The sequence below is a fragment of the Protopterus annectens genome, chromosome 3.part1 (genome assembly GCF_019279795.1).
Source record: "Protopterus annectens isolate FY-2018-M chromosome 3.part1, PAN1.0, whole genome shotgun sequence".
Taxonomy (NCBI): Eukaryota; Metazoa; Chordata; order Ceratodontiformes; family Protopteridae; genus Protopterus; species Protopterus annectens.
Window position 1 is genome coordinate 1,353,055,422 of NC_056732.1, and position 17,974 is coordinate 1,353,073,395.

Below are 17,974 nucleotides of genomic sequence, written 5' to 3' on the forward strand. Positions count from 1 at the left end.
GGATGCATCTGCAGTCCTTACATATGGGTAGAATACCATAGCCAAGCTGGGGGTGGTAGGATCTAAGAAAAGGATGGTGTAGCTAAAATGCCCTGCAGGACTGCCGTAGCAAAGTCTGCTATGGATCTGGAATATAAGGGTAAATTGTAATGCTTGGAAAATGTATGCACGGAGCTCCATGTAGCAGCTTCTAAAATGTCCTTGGTAGCCACCCCTCTTAAGTAGGCTGTGGAGGTGGCTGTGGCTCTGGTGGAATGAGGTCTGATGTTAGCTGGCACAGTTTTGCCATGAAAAGAGTAGCAGAATCGAATGCAATTCCCTATCCATTTTGAAACTGTCTGTTTGGAAATTGCTTTTCCTTGAATACCAGCAGCATATGCTACAAAAAGCTGGTCAGTTTTTCTGTAAGTCTTAGTTCTGTCCAAGTAGTAGCGCAACTGTCTGTGAATGTCCAGGGTATGCAGAAGTTTCTCCCCCTTGTTTTGTGGATTTGGAAAGAAGGTAGGCAGGTGAATAGCTTGGTTCAATGAGACCCTGGATACCACCTTTGGCATGAATGAAGGATTGGTTCTCAAAAAGACTCTGTCCTGATGAAAAATAAGAAATGGTTGTACTGCCATGAGGGCCTGCAATTCAGATACTCTTCTTGCTGAGGTTATGGCCAGAAGGAAGGCAGCCTTCCAAGACAGGAACTGTAGCTCTGAAGATGCTGCTGGTTCAAAGAGAGGTAGAGTTAACTTTTCCAACATGAAGTTAAGGTCCCAAGTAGGCACTGGTGGTTTCCTTGGAGGATTGATGTTTTTAATTCCTCTTAGAAACTGCCTTAAGAGAGGATGAGAGAAGACAGGTGGATCAGTATTGTATTCTGCTGAAATTGCTGAAGCATGAATTTTTATGGAAGAGTAAGAAAGGCCATTGTGGAGCATTTCTGCCAAGTATTCCAGGATATGTGCCATGCTCATCACTGTCACATCTAGGCCCTTTGCGGTGCTCCAAGTGCGGAATCTGTTCCATTTTGCTGAATATGCCTTTCTTGTGGAAGGCCTGCGAGCTTCCATGATGATATCCTTCACTCTCTTGGATAGCTTTTCCTGATGAGGAGTCAAGGTATTCTCCAGGCTGTCAGCTGCAGGGTTTTCAGGCTGGAGTGCAGAGTTTTGTAATTGTGCTGCGTCAGAAGAAGTGACCATTGTGGTAGAGGCCACGGTTTTGTGTGTGACATGCTCCTTAACAGTGGGTACCAGTGCTGTCTTGGCCAGTCTGGGGCTATCAGAATCACTTTTGGCTGCTCTGTCCTGATTTTCAGTAAGACCTTGGTCATTAGTGGAAGAGGTGGAAATGCATACACTGTTAGAGAATTCCAGCTGAAAGAGAGGGCGTCCACTTTCCATGCTTGTGGGTGGTATGTCCTTGAGCAGAATTTCTTCAGGTGATGGTTGTGGTGGGAGGCAAAAAGATCAATGTCCGGCCTCCCCCATGTTTGTGTTATCTGAAGGAAGATGTCTGGGTGCAGCATCCATTCGTGTGGATGCATGATATTTCTACTTAGGCTGTCCGCCAGTATATTGTCTTTTCCTGGCACAAACTGGGATTGCAGCTCTATACTGAGTTTTAGGGAAAGTTCCCAAAGATTCATCGCCAGCCTGCAAAGAGGGTAGGAATGGGTACCTCCTTGCTTGTTTATGTACCACATAACTGTGGTATTGTCTGTCCTTATTAGCAGGTGGCCTTGATGCAGAAAGTGTTTGAAAGCCTCGATTGCATGTATCACTACCATCATTTCCTTTTGGTTTATGTGCATGCGCAATTCTTTCTGTGACCATAGTCCTTGGATGCATCTGCCCTCCATGTGTGCTCCCCATCCATGGTCTGAAGCGTCCGATGTAATGGTATGGCTGGTTATTGGTTTGCTGAAGGGCAGACCCCCGTTTGACTGGCTTGCTTGAGCCCACCACAGAAATTCCTTTTGAAGGCATGGAATGAGTGGTATCAAAGCTTCTAGGCTGTGATTGTGCTGAGACCATAAACTCCTTGGGTACCATTGTAGTTTCCTCATATGCAGCCTTGCTTGTGGAATCAGAAGAATGCACGATGCCATGTAACCCAGGGCCTGCAGGAATTTCCTTGCAGTCATCTGAGTTTGTTTTGTCAGATTTTCGAAGTAATCCGGTAGTTGTCTTTGTTTTTCTTCTGTGAGAAAAGCCATTTGGGTGGTTGTATCTAGTTCCGCACCCAGAAAGGTTATTCTTTGGGATGGAACAAGTCTTGATTTGTGAATGTTGACTGTGTATCCCAAGGCCTGAAGTAGGCGGATGGCATAATTCAAGTGTTTTACCAAAGTTTGTTGGCTGTCCGCTTGTATAAGGCAGTCATCCAGATATGGGTAAATTTGAATCCCCTGAAGTCTGCAGTGTGCAATTACTGATGCCAGGCATTTCGTGAATACTCTGGGCGCAGTAGATAAGCCAAAGGGCAATGCTGAGAATTGATAATGCTCTGAACCTGCAAGAAATCTGAGGTGTCTTCTGCAACTTTGTCTGATAGGGACATGCAAGTTTGCCTCCTTGAGGTCTAGAGTTACCAGCCAAGACCCCTTGCCCAGCATGGGAAAGAGTTGCTGTAGGGTCAGCATTTTGAATTTTGGCACAATGAGATAAGTATTCAGTGCGGACAAGTCAAGAATAGGCCTCCATTGTTTTTCTTTTCTTGGGACAAGGAATAGTCTGGAATAAAATCCTTGGCCTTGTTCTGTGAGAGGAACCTTTTCTATAGCTTTCATTTGCAATAGGTTGGCAATTTGTTTTAAAGCTTCTGCCCTTTGATTCGGTGGCAGGTTTGGCATGCCTTTTCTTTCTGGTAATGTATGAAAATGGAACCTAAATGGAACCTGTATCCTTTGTCTATTATTTGCAGTGTCCATTTGTCCCTTGTAATACCTGTGCCAATTTCTTGAGAATAAAGATAGCTTTCCGCCCAAAGGTGCTTCCAATTGAGCCCTGGTCGGCGGGGTCAAGGTGAAGTCATTGGGTCTGTCCTTGTGCAGCAGTTGTAGGTCCTGCACTACCTCTCTGGTTAGGAGGCTGCCATTGACGTCCTTTGTAGGAGCCTCTAGTTTGCCCTCTACCTCTGGCACGCCTGTTCTTGCCTCTTTGAAATCTCTCTGTGTCTGGAAAGGACCAATTCTTAGAAGGCCAATTTCTGCTGAATCTTGGTGGTTGGACCTGGAGAAAATCTTTGACTGTTTGTACAGATTTAGCCTTTTCCTCAAATTTCTTTAAGACCTCCTGAGCAGTGGAGCCAAATAACTTTTGCTTTTCCAGTGGGGCATCCAGAAGCTTTGCTTTAACATGATCTGGCAGAGATTGTTCCTTCAGCCAAGCATGCCTACGTATGACTGCACCTGTCATTGCTGACCTACATGAAGCTTCCAATGCATCATAACCACACTGCAAGAAATGGTTGCTAATCTGTTGTGAGTTATGTACCAGATCCTGAAGGGACTTGCGATCTAGGGGTTCAGGTGAAGACAGTTTTTTATGCAATTCATCTAACAAATACTCTTGGTACTGTATCATATGGAATTGACAATTTAATGCCCTCATAGAAAGAGTGGAAGAAGTATATACTTTTTTACCCCATCGCTCTAAAGCCCTGGACTCCCTTTCAGAGGGGAGTGGATTTTTAGTAGTGGCAGTTGCAACCCCTTTAGGGCCCTGGGAAATAGTTTCTGGGTCAGCAGAGTGGGCCTTGTAAAGGAAATGATGCGAATCCGGGACCCTGTAGTACCTATCGGGTTTGACAGGAGCCGGAGGAAGGGAGTCAGGGGTAATGCTAGACTCAGAATACACATCAACAATGACATTTAAAACAGGAGGAATAGCCAAAAGTCTATGCCGAGGTAAATGCAAAAAAGTCCTTAATCTCTTCCTGGAATCGGAGAATTCCTGGCCCTGCCACTGGACATGCTCTCTCATGGAGTGAAGGGTCTCCCCAAAGGACAGCTCTTCAGGAGGGGAGGCAGAGGGAATAGATTCCTCTGCATCAGAATCCTCGTAGGCCGTAAAGGCCTCCTCCTGGTAGTCTGATAGAGCAGAGCCATCTGAGGCCTCATCAGAAGACTGTGGATCAGTGGGCTCAACCCTGGGCCTTTTGTCTAGAGGAGGATGAGAGCCCCTGTCCGGATGAGGCTGAGTCCCCCTAATTAAGGAAATAAGGTCCTCAGCTAAACCTAAGATCTGTGAACCTGTAGTGGATCCCTGAGGAATAGCCTTGGGAGGCAGATATTTTGGCTGTTTAGCAGCTTTAGCCCTAGTGAATGCTTTTATGGACATGGATGCAGGGGGCCTGGCTGCTCCACGTGCTGGAGTAGTTTTGTCTAGGGGAATGGTGTCGGATGTTTCCTGAACACCGGTTTCTGAGGGAAATTCTATAACCGACTCAGAAGAGGCCTCCGGGGCCGTGGTTGTCGGTTGTGCGGTTTCCACGGTCGGAAGTACCAAGGACTCTGTTTCAGCCGAGACCGAGACACTCGCGGTAGCCCTAGGCGTGGTTTCGGCTGAAACCACGGTCCACGTGCGTCGGTCCTTGTCCTTCCGTTTTTTGGTTAAATGAGAAGTCGGAGTCTCCGACGGCATGTTATAAGAGTAACTAGCCCCAAAAAATTCCTCTGCAAACTCCGCCCGACGCCTAAGAGTGCGTCGATTGAAGGAGGCACAGGCAGTACAGGCCGAGACATTGTGGTCTGGGCCTAGGCAGGGGAGGCAGTAAGAATGGAAATCCTTATGAGGTATTTGTTTCCCACAAGTTAAGCAATTATTAACTTTACGTGTTTGATCTGACATCGGCTGAGGCAAGAAAGAGTCCCCAACGGGGTACTTAGCTTTTGAAGTCTTCGGTAGCTGAAGTTACAGGAGCTGGCCGACCGGCACTTGCGAACTGCTTCTGCTTCGGGCACCACACGGCAAGAAAGACCGAGGAAGATGGCGTCAGCTGACGCTTTTATACCCCAGGTGCTCTGACTTCGGGGTAAGGGCGACATCAGCCGACGCCGGACCCAGACTTTGGAATCCGGCCGACCGAAGGGCTGCCTGAGGCAAGACAACCCATATGCAAGGACTGCAGATGCATCCTTGAAGGACATCATGCTGGAGAGACAGGTTCCTCACCGACTCCTCACCCAGAAACGCAGAGCACCTCGTTGTCTCTCTTCAAGAGAAAACTTGATGAGTGGATGGGTAATAGAAAGTTCACCCTGGGGATCACTCCAGTGGCTCTACATAATAGGAGCACTGGGAACTAATGTCGGGCGGAATGATGCCAGGGCACTTCTATGGGCTAGGCTTGCAAAGGTTCCATGGCCATAGCCTAGTACACACCTATGAACCTATTTACCCAGTTAAGATAGGATTCCACCAGTGTGTTTTTTTAGGGGGGGAGGGGTGGGCTGTTTTAGGCTTACTTCTGGTAGGTGCAGCAACCTCTATGCAGTCATTTACATGTTTGTACAGTGTTTCTGTGAATAATTCTGCATAGGTTGTTGTGAACTCTGGGTTGGGCGGAGCACTGAATTTTGACAAAATGTCACTTAATAGGATGTAGTTTGCTTTAGAATAGTTTGTAGCTGTAACAGGTTTTGCTGGGCTTTCCAAGTAGATCTTTATTTCAAATGAGACAGCTTTGTGATCTGACCTCACCAGTGAGGATGTGACATGGGGGAGGGGGGAATTGAGCAACGACACCTTTAAGTTCCTTTGGGTTTTATTTGCTATGTCGGTAGGTTTATCACTTTGGCATTGCCTAAAAAATTCTCTAAGTGGGCGAATAAAATTTGAGCCAAATTCCAGAAGCCCAGGGGGAACAGGCGCAAGCCATCTTTAGCAAAGCAATGTGGTCTGTTGACCATATTATCCTAGGCTGACATATACTGAATCTCCCTGGAATGACACCAGAAACTAAGCCAATTGTTTAAGTCAGCCATTTCTGTTCATACTGTGGCATCATCCTTGGTGAAGGTAGAATGCTGCTCAATGCAAGGCATATACTAGTCTGAGACGCACATTCAAAGAAATCCATAACATCTCTCTTCATATAGTCCAGCCCAAATAGTTATGATAGAACCATACTGTACCTGTGGTGTAATGACTTGAGTGTGTGTGTAAATTGATGGATCCTGGCTCCAGACAAGCAACTGACTGTAATCTTTTCCTTGTCCAGTCTGGTGAGTGGGGCATCTGTGCGTCATGCAAAGGTATCCCCTATGATAAGAGCCCTGGGTAAATTGTTTGCCTTATGGGCTTTGTTTTCAGGGGTCCACTGGGTGTAGTCTTATGTGCGACATTTGATGTTGGTTCTGATGAATGCTGTCCAGATTGCAGAGGATAGGCATTGCTGTTTACATGCTTAGGAGGTCTTTGAGGTTTGGGAAAAATGTATTTTAGGGCTTCAGCATAAGATGGTCTATGTCTGTGGACAGTGTGTGTGGTGGATGTAGTGTGTGTGTTGTTGAGGTAATTTCAGCCTTGTATACAAATAAATGCACAAATGAAACAAGAAATCAACAGTTGGATACTTACAGTCTGGAAGTGTGATTTTTAAATACAAGCACTGAGTTTGTGCCTGGATGACACATGATGCAAGGAAATCACATCAGAAGCACAGGTGAAGACACGAAGGATTGCTAAGCTCTGTGAGAATTATCCAAGAGCCTCGCAAACTCAAGTTTGCACAGGCACTTAAAATAAAGCAAACTGTACAGAATCCCTTTAGCAGGGCCAAAACTGCAGAAATACAACAATTAAGTAACAACAAAAATCCAAAGTAGCAAATTACACAGTAATACTGCAAGTAAAGCTTCTCAACGCTTCTCAGCAATCAAATGCAAAAATCAGCAGATAATGCAGTTCAATGAAATGTGCAACAGTAAGATAATCTTATTTGCCAAGGATGGCACAGGACTTATTCAGGACTCTCTAAGAATATGATAAAGATGTCAAGATGATGGGATCACTGCGAAAATGCTGAGTGGCTATCAGTATTACAGATCTATGTAAAACAATGGGTAGGAAAAGTACGTAATTAGCTTACACAACTGACAACAGCAATCAAAGGGGGAAGGAGGGACTTTGGAAGTCAGATTACTAAAAGGGGCAAAAGCCAGACACTGGCTTTTAAAATGGAAGCAAAGGGGTGTGCGGATTGGGGAAAATGTAAGAAGTCATAACAATACTGTCTCAGCTAAAGGACAAAAACAGCTTACTTAGAGAAATTCTAGCTGATGTAAGAAGCCAGACAAGTCAGATACTACAGCCTGTCCACAGTATATTAGGTAAGCATGTGAGCCAAAATGCCAAAGAAAGTGTTTTGGCCCAGTGATATACGGTCTTAAATAAAGACAAGGATTGCATCCAATCAATAAAACAGATTTGTAGAAACCAGGAAAAAAATCCAACAACTTTTACAACACAGCCAAGCACCCAGTAAGGTTGATTATAAATGCTATGTCTTCTATTTTTAGTCTCAGATAAATAACAAAAAGTTTACTTACAGAAAATTCAAGCTAATGTAATAAGCTAGACAAATCAGATATTAAAGTTTGTTTTCCATAGTACATCAGATCAGCACACATCTTATTGTGGCACATTTTGAGAAAGTTCCAAGTATTTTGGGGATTTAAAATTAATGAAGATAAAACAAAGGATATAGCCATAAAGATAAAACAAAGGATATAGCCGTAAATTATGTACCCACACATGAATTGGTTCAGCAACATCCAGATTTATGGGGACGCAATAATATGAAGTAGAAGTATTTAGGAGTATGGATTAAAAGGTTTCTCTAATGGCAGCTAAGGATATATTTACAGAACAAGGAATTTTACAGAGAGCAATATTTGGAAGCTTTTACAAAAACAAAGAACTATACTTAGGTTTTACAAGAACACACAAGTAGAAAGAAGCGAGTAGGTGATTATTTCCAGAGGAACTGATGAGAAAACATTTAATAAGGTACACTTTGCGTACACAGGATAGACTAATTTTTTTGTGAAGTATATTAGAATAGATATTTTACAGCTATGCAATTAAAACTCGCAGTAGTGGTGCTGCAGTAGCGCTGTCACCTCACAGTAAGACGTCCTGTTCGATTCTCAGCTAGAGCGTCTTCTGTGTGGAGACATGCATGAATGGGCATACCTTCATTGAAGGTTGTGCGTCAGGGCCAGCAACTTGGCACGTAAAAATCTACTGCCAATCATTAGCAGACCGGAGGTCCACTGTGGCGACCCCTGACCGGGAAAAGCTGAAAGACACAACATATCTAACACAAGCAGAAAGTTATAATTCAAAGTGGAAAGGGATGATGATGAAAAAAAGGGGAGAATTCAAGAAATAAGGAGAGAGTAGGATGTTGGATTCAGATCCTTAAGGAGAACAATGGCCGCCAGACAGAATATTTTTTCATAAAATTGCAGAAAGTATTTTAACAACCAAGTCAACATCAGAATGGAGAATTTTCCAATAGGGTATACCTACAAGTAGGGTTACAGAGCATAGGCAAGAGGTGGCCGGAATTTAATGGAGAAAATGGAAAAGGAACTAAGGTATCAGGAGGAAATAAGACCGGGAAAGATAACAGAATGGGATGAGGCCAAGGAGACATTTGGACTGCAGGCTAGAGACTGCCTTCCCTACCAGGGATTTGTAACAGAGTATAAGCAAAGATAAAGTGATAGTGGAATCCTAAGTGAAAGACCTGCTCTGGTAGAGTTTTTAGTTGAATTTAGAACAGAAGCTACTGTAAAAAAAGGGATAATTAGTAAGGCATATAAAATACTGCACGATAACGGGGAATCAATCAGAGGTAGTCAGAAAAGACTGCGAGAGACTGGATAAGCAATTTACAAGGGAACAATGGGAGGACACTTGTATGGCTCCCTAGTATGCAAAGTCTAGAAGGTTTAGGAATTTTTGCTTGGAGGTGTTTGCATAGGTATTTTTATACCACAAGCAGACTCAAGAATTTTTCCTCAGGTAGATGGCAAATGGTAGAGGTGAGGCAGTGAAGAAAGAGTTAAGTGGGAACATATGTTTTGGGAGTGTAGTGAGTTGGCATATTTCAAAAATTTCCTACAGTCAGAAATATTCAGTTAGCAAATGGATGTGACAAAGGCAATGATTCTTTTGGTTAGGATAGAGAATCTGAATTGCCTAGACATAGTAAGGCTTTGCGAAATTTGATTCTGGTGGCTGCCAAAAAAACAAATGACTAAAAAATGGAAATCAAAGTCTAAACCAACTGTATTTCAAGTATTGCATATTGTAACAAAGATAAAATAACTGGAAGTACAATCTTTAGAAAAGGGAAGGAGCAATTAACATAAAAACAGACAAATTCTGGGAACAATACATGCAGAATAATGGACCTGGAGGAGGAGTGAGGTTTATGTTCAGGAGAATAAGCTGTGTCTGTTCAGGAGAATATAACAGTGTCCCACATACTAGGGATACTGTAAAATGCTCTCTGTAGTGTAAAGCAACAGCACACACACACACACACACACACACACACACACACACACTTGACTGTAGTGAGAATAGAACCCATACCCAAGTACACAGATTACAGAATACAGTACTTTACGCAAGCACCATAGCACAAGTCTGACTTTTACATGGTTGCAGGTCAGCAAATAGTGGATGACATCAGGAGTGCATGTTGGAGAGAAGAAGTTGGGAAGACTGCATGAAATGGATCTGTAGGCATATGCAAGTATTACAATATTGTCAATTCATGGTATTGGAGCAGTAACTACAGGATACACACCTCTGCTCTTCTGGCTAGACAGAGACACAAACACACACACAGACACACACACACACACACACACACACACACACACACACACACACTTGACTGCAATGAGAATAGAACCCCTACCTATCTATGTACACAGACTACAGAACACAGTATGTTATGCAAACACCATGGCACTAGTCTGACCTTTATAAGACTGCTTATAGTAGATGTCATTAGCAGGCCATGTGGGAGACAAAATGTTGGCAGACCTGTAAGGCTCATAGCTTTATATGTACATAGGAGGCTACTAGCCTAATGGCTCTACAGTGTTTTGCAGCCTAGCTGTGTAAGAACAAAAGTACCCTTATTGAGCATAGTTGGATGGTTATTGTTAGCAGAGTGATTTTGTAAGCAGCACCAACTGGCCCTGTCCATGAGGGATATAGGTGCCACTCCAGAGGTGAGTTTACAATCACCTAACCAGTAGTCAAGTTTGCGATTAAACAGGGCCTTTGAGGAGTGCTGATTCACACACAGTGGGAGCTTATTACAGAGGAGTGTGAGTCATTATAGCAATAACCCACACCTGGGTGTGGGTAATGTGGGATTTACCCACGGTTGGCGTGGTTTGGTCCTGAGGGCGAAGCCCGAGGGACCAAACAAAGACAACCGTGGGTAAATCCCGCATTACCCACACCCAGGCGTGGGTTATTCCTATTATACTATGATATTATTTAAGAAAATAAATAATTACTTTTCTTAAATAATGGCATTGTATAATGACTCTTTGCTGCCCTTCTGCAGCTGTCTGGTATCAGCGGCAGTTCTGATGTACTACGTATGCCTACGCAGTACATCAGAGCTGTGGCCAAAAGCAACGGAGAAAGCAAGATCTCTGTTGCTTTTTATTGTTTTGCTATGTTAAATGGGTTTAACATAGCGAGACAGCTTTAAAATAAGCAACGGAGATGTCCGTTGCTTATTTTAAAGCTGTCTCGCTATGTTAAACCCATTTAACATAGTGAGAGGTTTAAAAAAAGCAACGGAGAAAGCAAGATCTCCGTTGCTTTTTACACACTGTGTCGCTATGTTAAAGGAGTTTAATATAGCAAGACAGCTTTAAAAAAAGCAACGGAGATCTCTGTTGCTTTTTTAAACCTGTGTCGCTATGTTAAACTCTTTTAACATAGCGACAGTGTTTTAAAGACTTGTATACTAATGGAAAAAGTCCGGTGACTGGACCTTTTTCCATTAGTATAAGTCGATTTACAATGTGCACGCTGGCCAATCAGCGTGCACGTTTTGGAATATTAATGGGGGGTCATGGTATAATGGGGGATATATCTTTCTCCCCAGCATGTTCTGTTTATGTCACAGGCTAGGTTAAGAACCCTAGGCAAGTTATTCTTGTCCCATTTGATTTGCAGATGTGCAGTATTTCCAGTAAGGCAGGGTCTGAGACTGCTCTGTAGGGCAGGTATAGGTAACCTCTCATCAGGCTGCATGATACTGAGTACACTAACAGGTCTTTCAGTCTTTCTATTTATGTCATGCTTGGAACCCCTGGAGTCTCCCAGGTACAACCCTACATGTGTCTGGTGAGGTACAGACAGAAGGCAATATTTACTCAATTAGTGGTCTGATAAGGGTAGAGTACAGCAGAGGTATGACCACCCTGGTCTTGGATGTGATGTAAATATGTATGATGTGGGCAATACAGAATGTGTGTGTCACCTCTATGGACACATAGTGATGAAAGTGTAGATTGATATCAATGTGTTCCCAAGTCTCACAACACTGTGTTTGAGCTTAGAGGGGTGCTATGTATATCATTATTAGTATGGGTACTTCATTGCCAAAGGGGACAATGAGCCATTGTGTGCTTTAAGGTTCAGTCTGTGAGTTTGGCACCAATCATTTGTGTGTAGCAGTTATTTCCATAATATGTTACCCATCATTGGGTTATTCTATATTAGTGTGTCCAATTACCAGTCATCTGCAAACTTGGTAAGCCACAGGCCATCTACCATTGCCTGTGCTTCAGGGAAGTAGTTTGCAAACAGCTGACGGCCCAGCACAGATCCTTGTGGCATTTTTATGGTAATTGGATACTGGTGGAGGTGCAGTCCCCAACTTTGAGAGTGTGTGTTATGTCAGTAAGCCAGTTGCATATCCCTCTACTACTACATGGCTAAATTCCTACATGGGACATGGGAAGTCTTCACTATGACACAAGAATGGGGGATAGTGTCAAAGGCTTTGGATAACTCAACATAGGCGGTATGTCCTGTTATCCCTCATCTAGGCCTGTGGGAACAGTATCCAAGAAGTCCACAAGGTTCAATAAGCAACATCTACCCTGGACAAAAACAAAATGGGTAGGGTCAAGTGTGTTGAAGGTCACCTATGGCCCTGTGATATGGTCCATGCTGATTCCTTCACTAGCCTTGCAGATAAGTGTTTTAGGAATGCGGTCAATAGTTGTAGTTCTGCATATTACCAGACTGATGTGCATTGCACAGCACACAATAATTGATATTACATTTTGTACTGTGACTGATATATGTGTGGAAAAAATACTGAGACACCAATGTTGCAGTATTTGGGGTGGGAATAGATGGATGTATTGTAAATATGTGACATATTGTTAGATAGGGCCCTCAGTTTGTAATGTTTACACATGTAATTTCATGTCACACACAGGAAATGGACAGTAAACAGCAGTAATACAGCATAATATAAAAATTTCCATAGGGGGGCGAGCAGTGGGTTTGTGCGACAGTTAGCAAAATGCATACACATGTGAGCTACACATGTTTGCACATAGGTAAGCAGTGCACAAATGCAGGCTGCATTGCTAAAACCTAACAGCTAGTACCGAGTCTATGAAATACACCTGCTGCTTAACTGACTCTGTGGCAGCATATGTTAATGCACGGACACATTCCTTTATTGGCCAAGATGGTACTGTGTTGGAATACAGGTGTATCCAATTCTTTAAAATTCTTTTCATTACAGAGGAATAATGCAATGAAATGAAATTTTGATGTGAGATATGTTGCTGTGTGTTGGCATAGCCCAGTGGGGTTAACAGGCACTGCGCAGATGTAAGTGCAGCATTTTGTCACCATTCACCCTCACTGCATATTGATCCAAAAAGTGAAGGGATCAATTGCTTTTTCTGCTACTTATGTGTGTAGTTGTTGAGTCTTTCGGCTTTTCCCGGTTAGGGGTCGCCAAAGCGGAACTCCGGTCCGCTAATGATTGGCAGTTGATTTTTACGTGCCGAGTTACCAGCCCTGACGCACAACCTTTAACGAAAGTAAGCCCATTCACACATGTCTCCGTGCAGAAGTTGCTCTAGCTGAGAATCGAACCGGACAGCGTCTTACTGTGAGGCGACAACGTTACCGCAGCACCACCACGGTGGGTACCTACTTATGTGTGTAGTGTGTGATTCTATTTTTTGACCAGATTAAAGATGTTGAAATGGGGTACACAGGAAAGTGGTGAAATGGGGAGCAAGCAGGGGGAAGAACAAAGTCTGACAGTATTGAGTCTCTGGAATACACCTGCTACTTAAATGACTTTGTGGCAGCATATGTTAATGCAGTTAAAGCAGTGATACATTCCTTTTTGAGGCCAGATGGTACTGAATTAGAATACAGCTGTATTTAATACTTTTAACTACTTTCCCATTACTGCTACTGCATGTTAGTGCATGATTCGCACCATCGTGCAATAATGCATTAAAGGAAGGAAATGTGGAAGATAGGACAGTGGTGAAATGGGGAGCAAGCAGAGGAAGAACAAACGGAAAGTAGGGCAGGAATGTGCAGGTGGGAGGTAGGAAAGAACCACAGCTATCCATTTATTTAACAGTGTAAAGGGAACATATCTGCAAAATATTAACTAAATTTGGACTGTCACCTCCACAGAGAGGAGTGACCACAATAAAATCAAGTTGTATAGCCAAATGGACAGAATAAAGTGTATCAAGAAGACGTGTGTGAAATGGAGAGCTATGTATGTGACGATTTTGTTTGTGGGACACCTGCCCATTATTTATTTATTTATTTTTTGAGAGAGAGAGAGAGAGAGAGAAGAATGTTGGGGAAGGGATGTTGGAATGTCTGGGTGAGGTAAGTTGGGTAGGTAAGGAAGCAATTACAGACAGAGAAGACAAACAAGATAAGAGACAGGGACAGTGATGGACACAAAAGGTGGGGGGAACACCATGATTGGAGTGAGTGTGGGAACATCCTGAACACATGGTCATCAAGCTGGGTGACAGTGAGAATCGAGATCTCACTCACTGGACTGTCATCACTATCATCTCACTCTGTCTCTGGCTGGAGTGCCTGATGGCTGCATCTCCTCCTCCTGATATTACTTAGGATGAAGGAAAGCAGCCTCGCCAGCCGGTGTAGGCATGCACCAACAATGTGGTGCACAGACCTACACACCATCCCTGGTAATTCAGTGTGGGTGAAAATCACCATCTCCACCACTGCTCCTGGAGGGTAATACTGGACCAGTCTCTGGGGAAGGAATACCTGAGGGGGCAGATAGTGCAGGAGCAGCGCAGGCAGTGCTGCTAGATTGGCTCCCAGATGTGCTGGGCAACAGTGTTGGAGCCGGTAGAGGGGGAGGTCAGACGGATCCTGTGGGGCATGCCTATCCCACTGTGCTGTGGAGTATTTAGTGATGTGGTACACATGGATGACATAATATGTTTTGATGACGTAATAAAAAATATACAAATAAAAAAAATAATAAAATAAAAGAAAATAGAGCTGTGGTGACAGAAAAAAAGAAAACAAGATAAGATTAGTATCTTAGGTTGGCATAATGGTTAAGGTGTTTACCTACAGACACAAGGTGCATGGCTTGATTGACCCCTGGGATAGTTTGCCTAGGCTTAAAATGGCCCACAAGGATAGTTAACCTAGTACTAATCTATGAACCTACTAATCTATAAGGGAAGACATAAATTGGACTGATTATAGTTATAAAACAATCATAAATGACTTGTAATGTATATTACTGGGAAGATGTTAATATTGTTTATTTTCTTTTATACAAATGTTTGCATACGTCTTAAGTGATAATTTAACAAAGGTATTAAAAAGAAAGGTTGCATGGACCTCTACCAACAATCAAATGTCACATAAAAATGAAAGAACAAACGAATCCCAATGGGATACTTATCTGCCTGAGCTCAACTAAACCATAGGGATGCAAAGGACTACTGTGTGACACTGAGCAATGAGACAAATTCAGATGTGTACGTCAGCAAAAAAGTTTTGAGGATGTTGTGGACTTTTGTCCCCTATATACTAACAAGTTACATGTATTCCAGAGCAGCTCTATACTACCCTAAGTGGAAGGCTCCTTAGCTCTTGAAGGCTCTCTCTGGATGGACAGAACACCTAGTGGAGAAGTCCTAGATGTAAGAAACACTGCAACAGTGACCTAATGAAGAAAATCATACATTCAGAAGACCGGAGATGTAGTAAATCTTGATTAGTGTGATAATGCTATCAACCAAGAATGCCAATACCAGAAAGTGGAAAATAAAGAATAAATCACCGTTAAGAAAAGTGAAAGACAAAGGAATGAAAACTGAGTCCAACCACAGGAGGGTGTGGAAAACTGCTTGCTATCAACAAATGGAACCTGTGGGGCCAGTATGTTTAGAACATATCAGTAAGATGTTGAAAGGGTATACCTATTAAAGAATAAAAGTTTGCTAACATAAGGACAGCTGTCAAAACTACTAAAATAAAACTATCGAAAGAAAAATAAAACATACTGGCAACACTGAGAAGTTGTATAAACATGAAACAAGATACTCTTGAAAGGTTTTTGAAAATACCACACTTTATATCAGGATTTATTTAGCTTACCACACTTGATTTTACTGTGAAAAGTGAAAGAGCAAATCTGTTCTTTACTGTTAGGCTTAAGTGTTGTTTGAAATAGTGTGATTTATTACAATAATGCTTAATTTTGAGTAAAAAAATAAAAATCCCTCCATCCAGATTTCCAGGTATTCCAAGTCAGCAGAGATGCAATCACTCCAATGCATCTTGAGACTGGTCCAGGGGCCTCCTCCTAAAGGACTGTGCTCAGTACACATTCAGCAGGAGGTGATAATTAGGCACCATCATTAGGTGCCTAACCCCACTAACGCCCCCCCCCCAATTATCTCTTTTCAGTCTGGAGTTGAGATCCTCCCAGATTACGAAGCTCCTCACTCTGCAACAGATTTTTTTTTTTTAATTCAAACAAGCAGTTTGGAGAAAGTATATTACATCACTTTAACTCAAACGGTAATCTGACACACAAGTACTTCGGTGTATCATGCAGTTATGAGAATATTCAGGTTTAAAATTACCTTTTCTGAAAAAATTGCAAATCTTCTGCAAGTCTGTTAATATTTCAGGAAACCATTCCTCTTATAAAAGCACCTGTGATATCATGTGAAAGTAGAAACAGGGATTGTAAAATAACTGTCAGATTTCCTTACAGCAGGTACAGCACTGAAGATTCTCTGTGTTGCTCATAAGGCTATTTATTAAACTACTTCTTTCCATTTTTAGCAGTATTTCAAAGAATTACACAACACACAAAAAAATGCAGTTGTATGAAAAGTCACATCATGGAAGGGAAAAAAATCACTGGTATTCTGCACATACAATGTACAATCTCTGGGGTATTTAAAACTTTCTTTTCTGTCTAAAAACAATTTTGGTGATAGAACTTTAACATAAAAGACTTCAGACATAATACATTTACAAAAGACCATTCTGTGAAGCACGACGACTCTGCAACCTGTATTAATAACATTTTACAAGGTTCAATGGATAATGACATTTGTTTGCAGAATTATAATTTGCTTTTGCCTGTAAAGGCTCAAAATACACCACCATTAACAGTATGTTACAGTTAAAAAGCTGCAACAAAGGGGCATCCTCATTAGGTGCATAAACCATCTCAAATGGTTCTTTATACTAAGGAACACGGACTGTTCTCTGAGAAAAGTGTCTATTTCTAGGAAATGACTAGCCTAAAAGTAAGAAAAGCACTAAGGAAAATGTAGTCAGGGAAATATACTCAGATGAAGTCATTGCAGATATGATAGAGATGCAGGGTGAGTTAGGATATAAATTGCTCCTGGGGGGTACTTACAGCAGAGAGAGAAAAGCATTTCCCAGATGACTATATAAGTATTCTGGTGTCAGTGTACAAGAACAAAGGGGCCATGTACAATTGTGGGCAGTTTGGAGGTATCAAACTCATGACATACTGCACGAAAGTGCTGGAGAGGGTAACGGATAAATATGCACAGTAGTAGAAATTAGATAGGAGATGAGCAGTTTGATTTCAGATCAGGATGCAGCACAAACAACCTGATGTCTGCAGTGAGACAAGACAGTAGAGAAGAAATCGGAGAGGAGGAATGAGTCTTAACTGGGCACTCCTAGACTTGGAGAAAACATTTGAGAAATCTCAAGAAAGGCAATTTGGACAGTCCTGTGATGGTTCAAATGACAAAAAACATTGGTACAATTAGTGCAGGCTATGTAAAAGGATCCAAATAACACAACTACAAAAACTGTACACATCAAAGACATGTTTCACATCAGACTGGGAGTACATCACAGTTCAGCACTAAGCCCACTGCTGTGCATACTGATGACTGATTTACAGGATGAAATGGACAGATCAGCAAGGATACTGTATGCAGATGATGTGGCATTACAAGCAAACTCTGAAAAATGACTTCAGGAAATAAGGGGATGTGATGCAAAACAGAGGGCAGATGAGATGAAACCAAGTACACACAAGACAGTTGTCACGGCAGCAAATGAGGGAAAACAGAAGCTGAAAACTGAGACAGAAGGGAAAAAGTGGAACAGACTAATAGTCTCAAATATTTCAGAAGGGTGGCTGAGAAGAAGGGAAGTCAGAATTATGAAGTCAAAGCTAGAATTAGAGGGAATGTGGTCAACTAGCACAGGGTGTTAGGGATACTATAACATGAGAATGCCAAAGAAGCTGAAAAGCAAGGTTGTATGGTGCAGAAACCTGGGTATTAAAGGCCAAGCAATAAAGGTAGAGCAGGCGAAGAAGACAGAAGTGCCCTAGACAGATGGTAGGATGTACACTGTGGGAC

At 42.4% G+C, this 17,974-nt stretch overlaps 1 protein-coding gene across 1 annotated transcript in view; it reads right to left on the reverse strand.

Moving 5' to 3' along the window:
* The window catches only part of LOC122797772 (zinc finger imprinted 2-like), a 354,512-nt gene that overhangs the window by 35,285 nt on the left and 301,253 nt on the right, over positions 1–17,974 (reverse strand). The window lies entirely within an intron of this gene.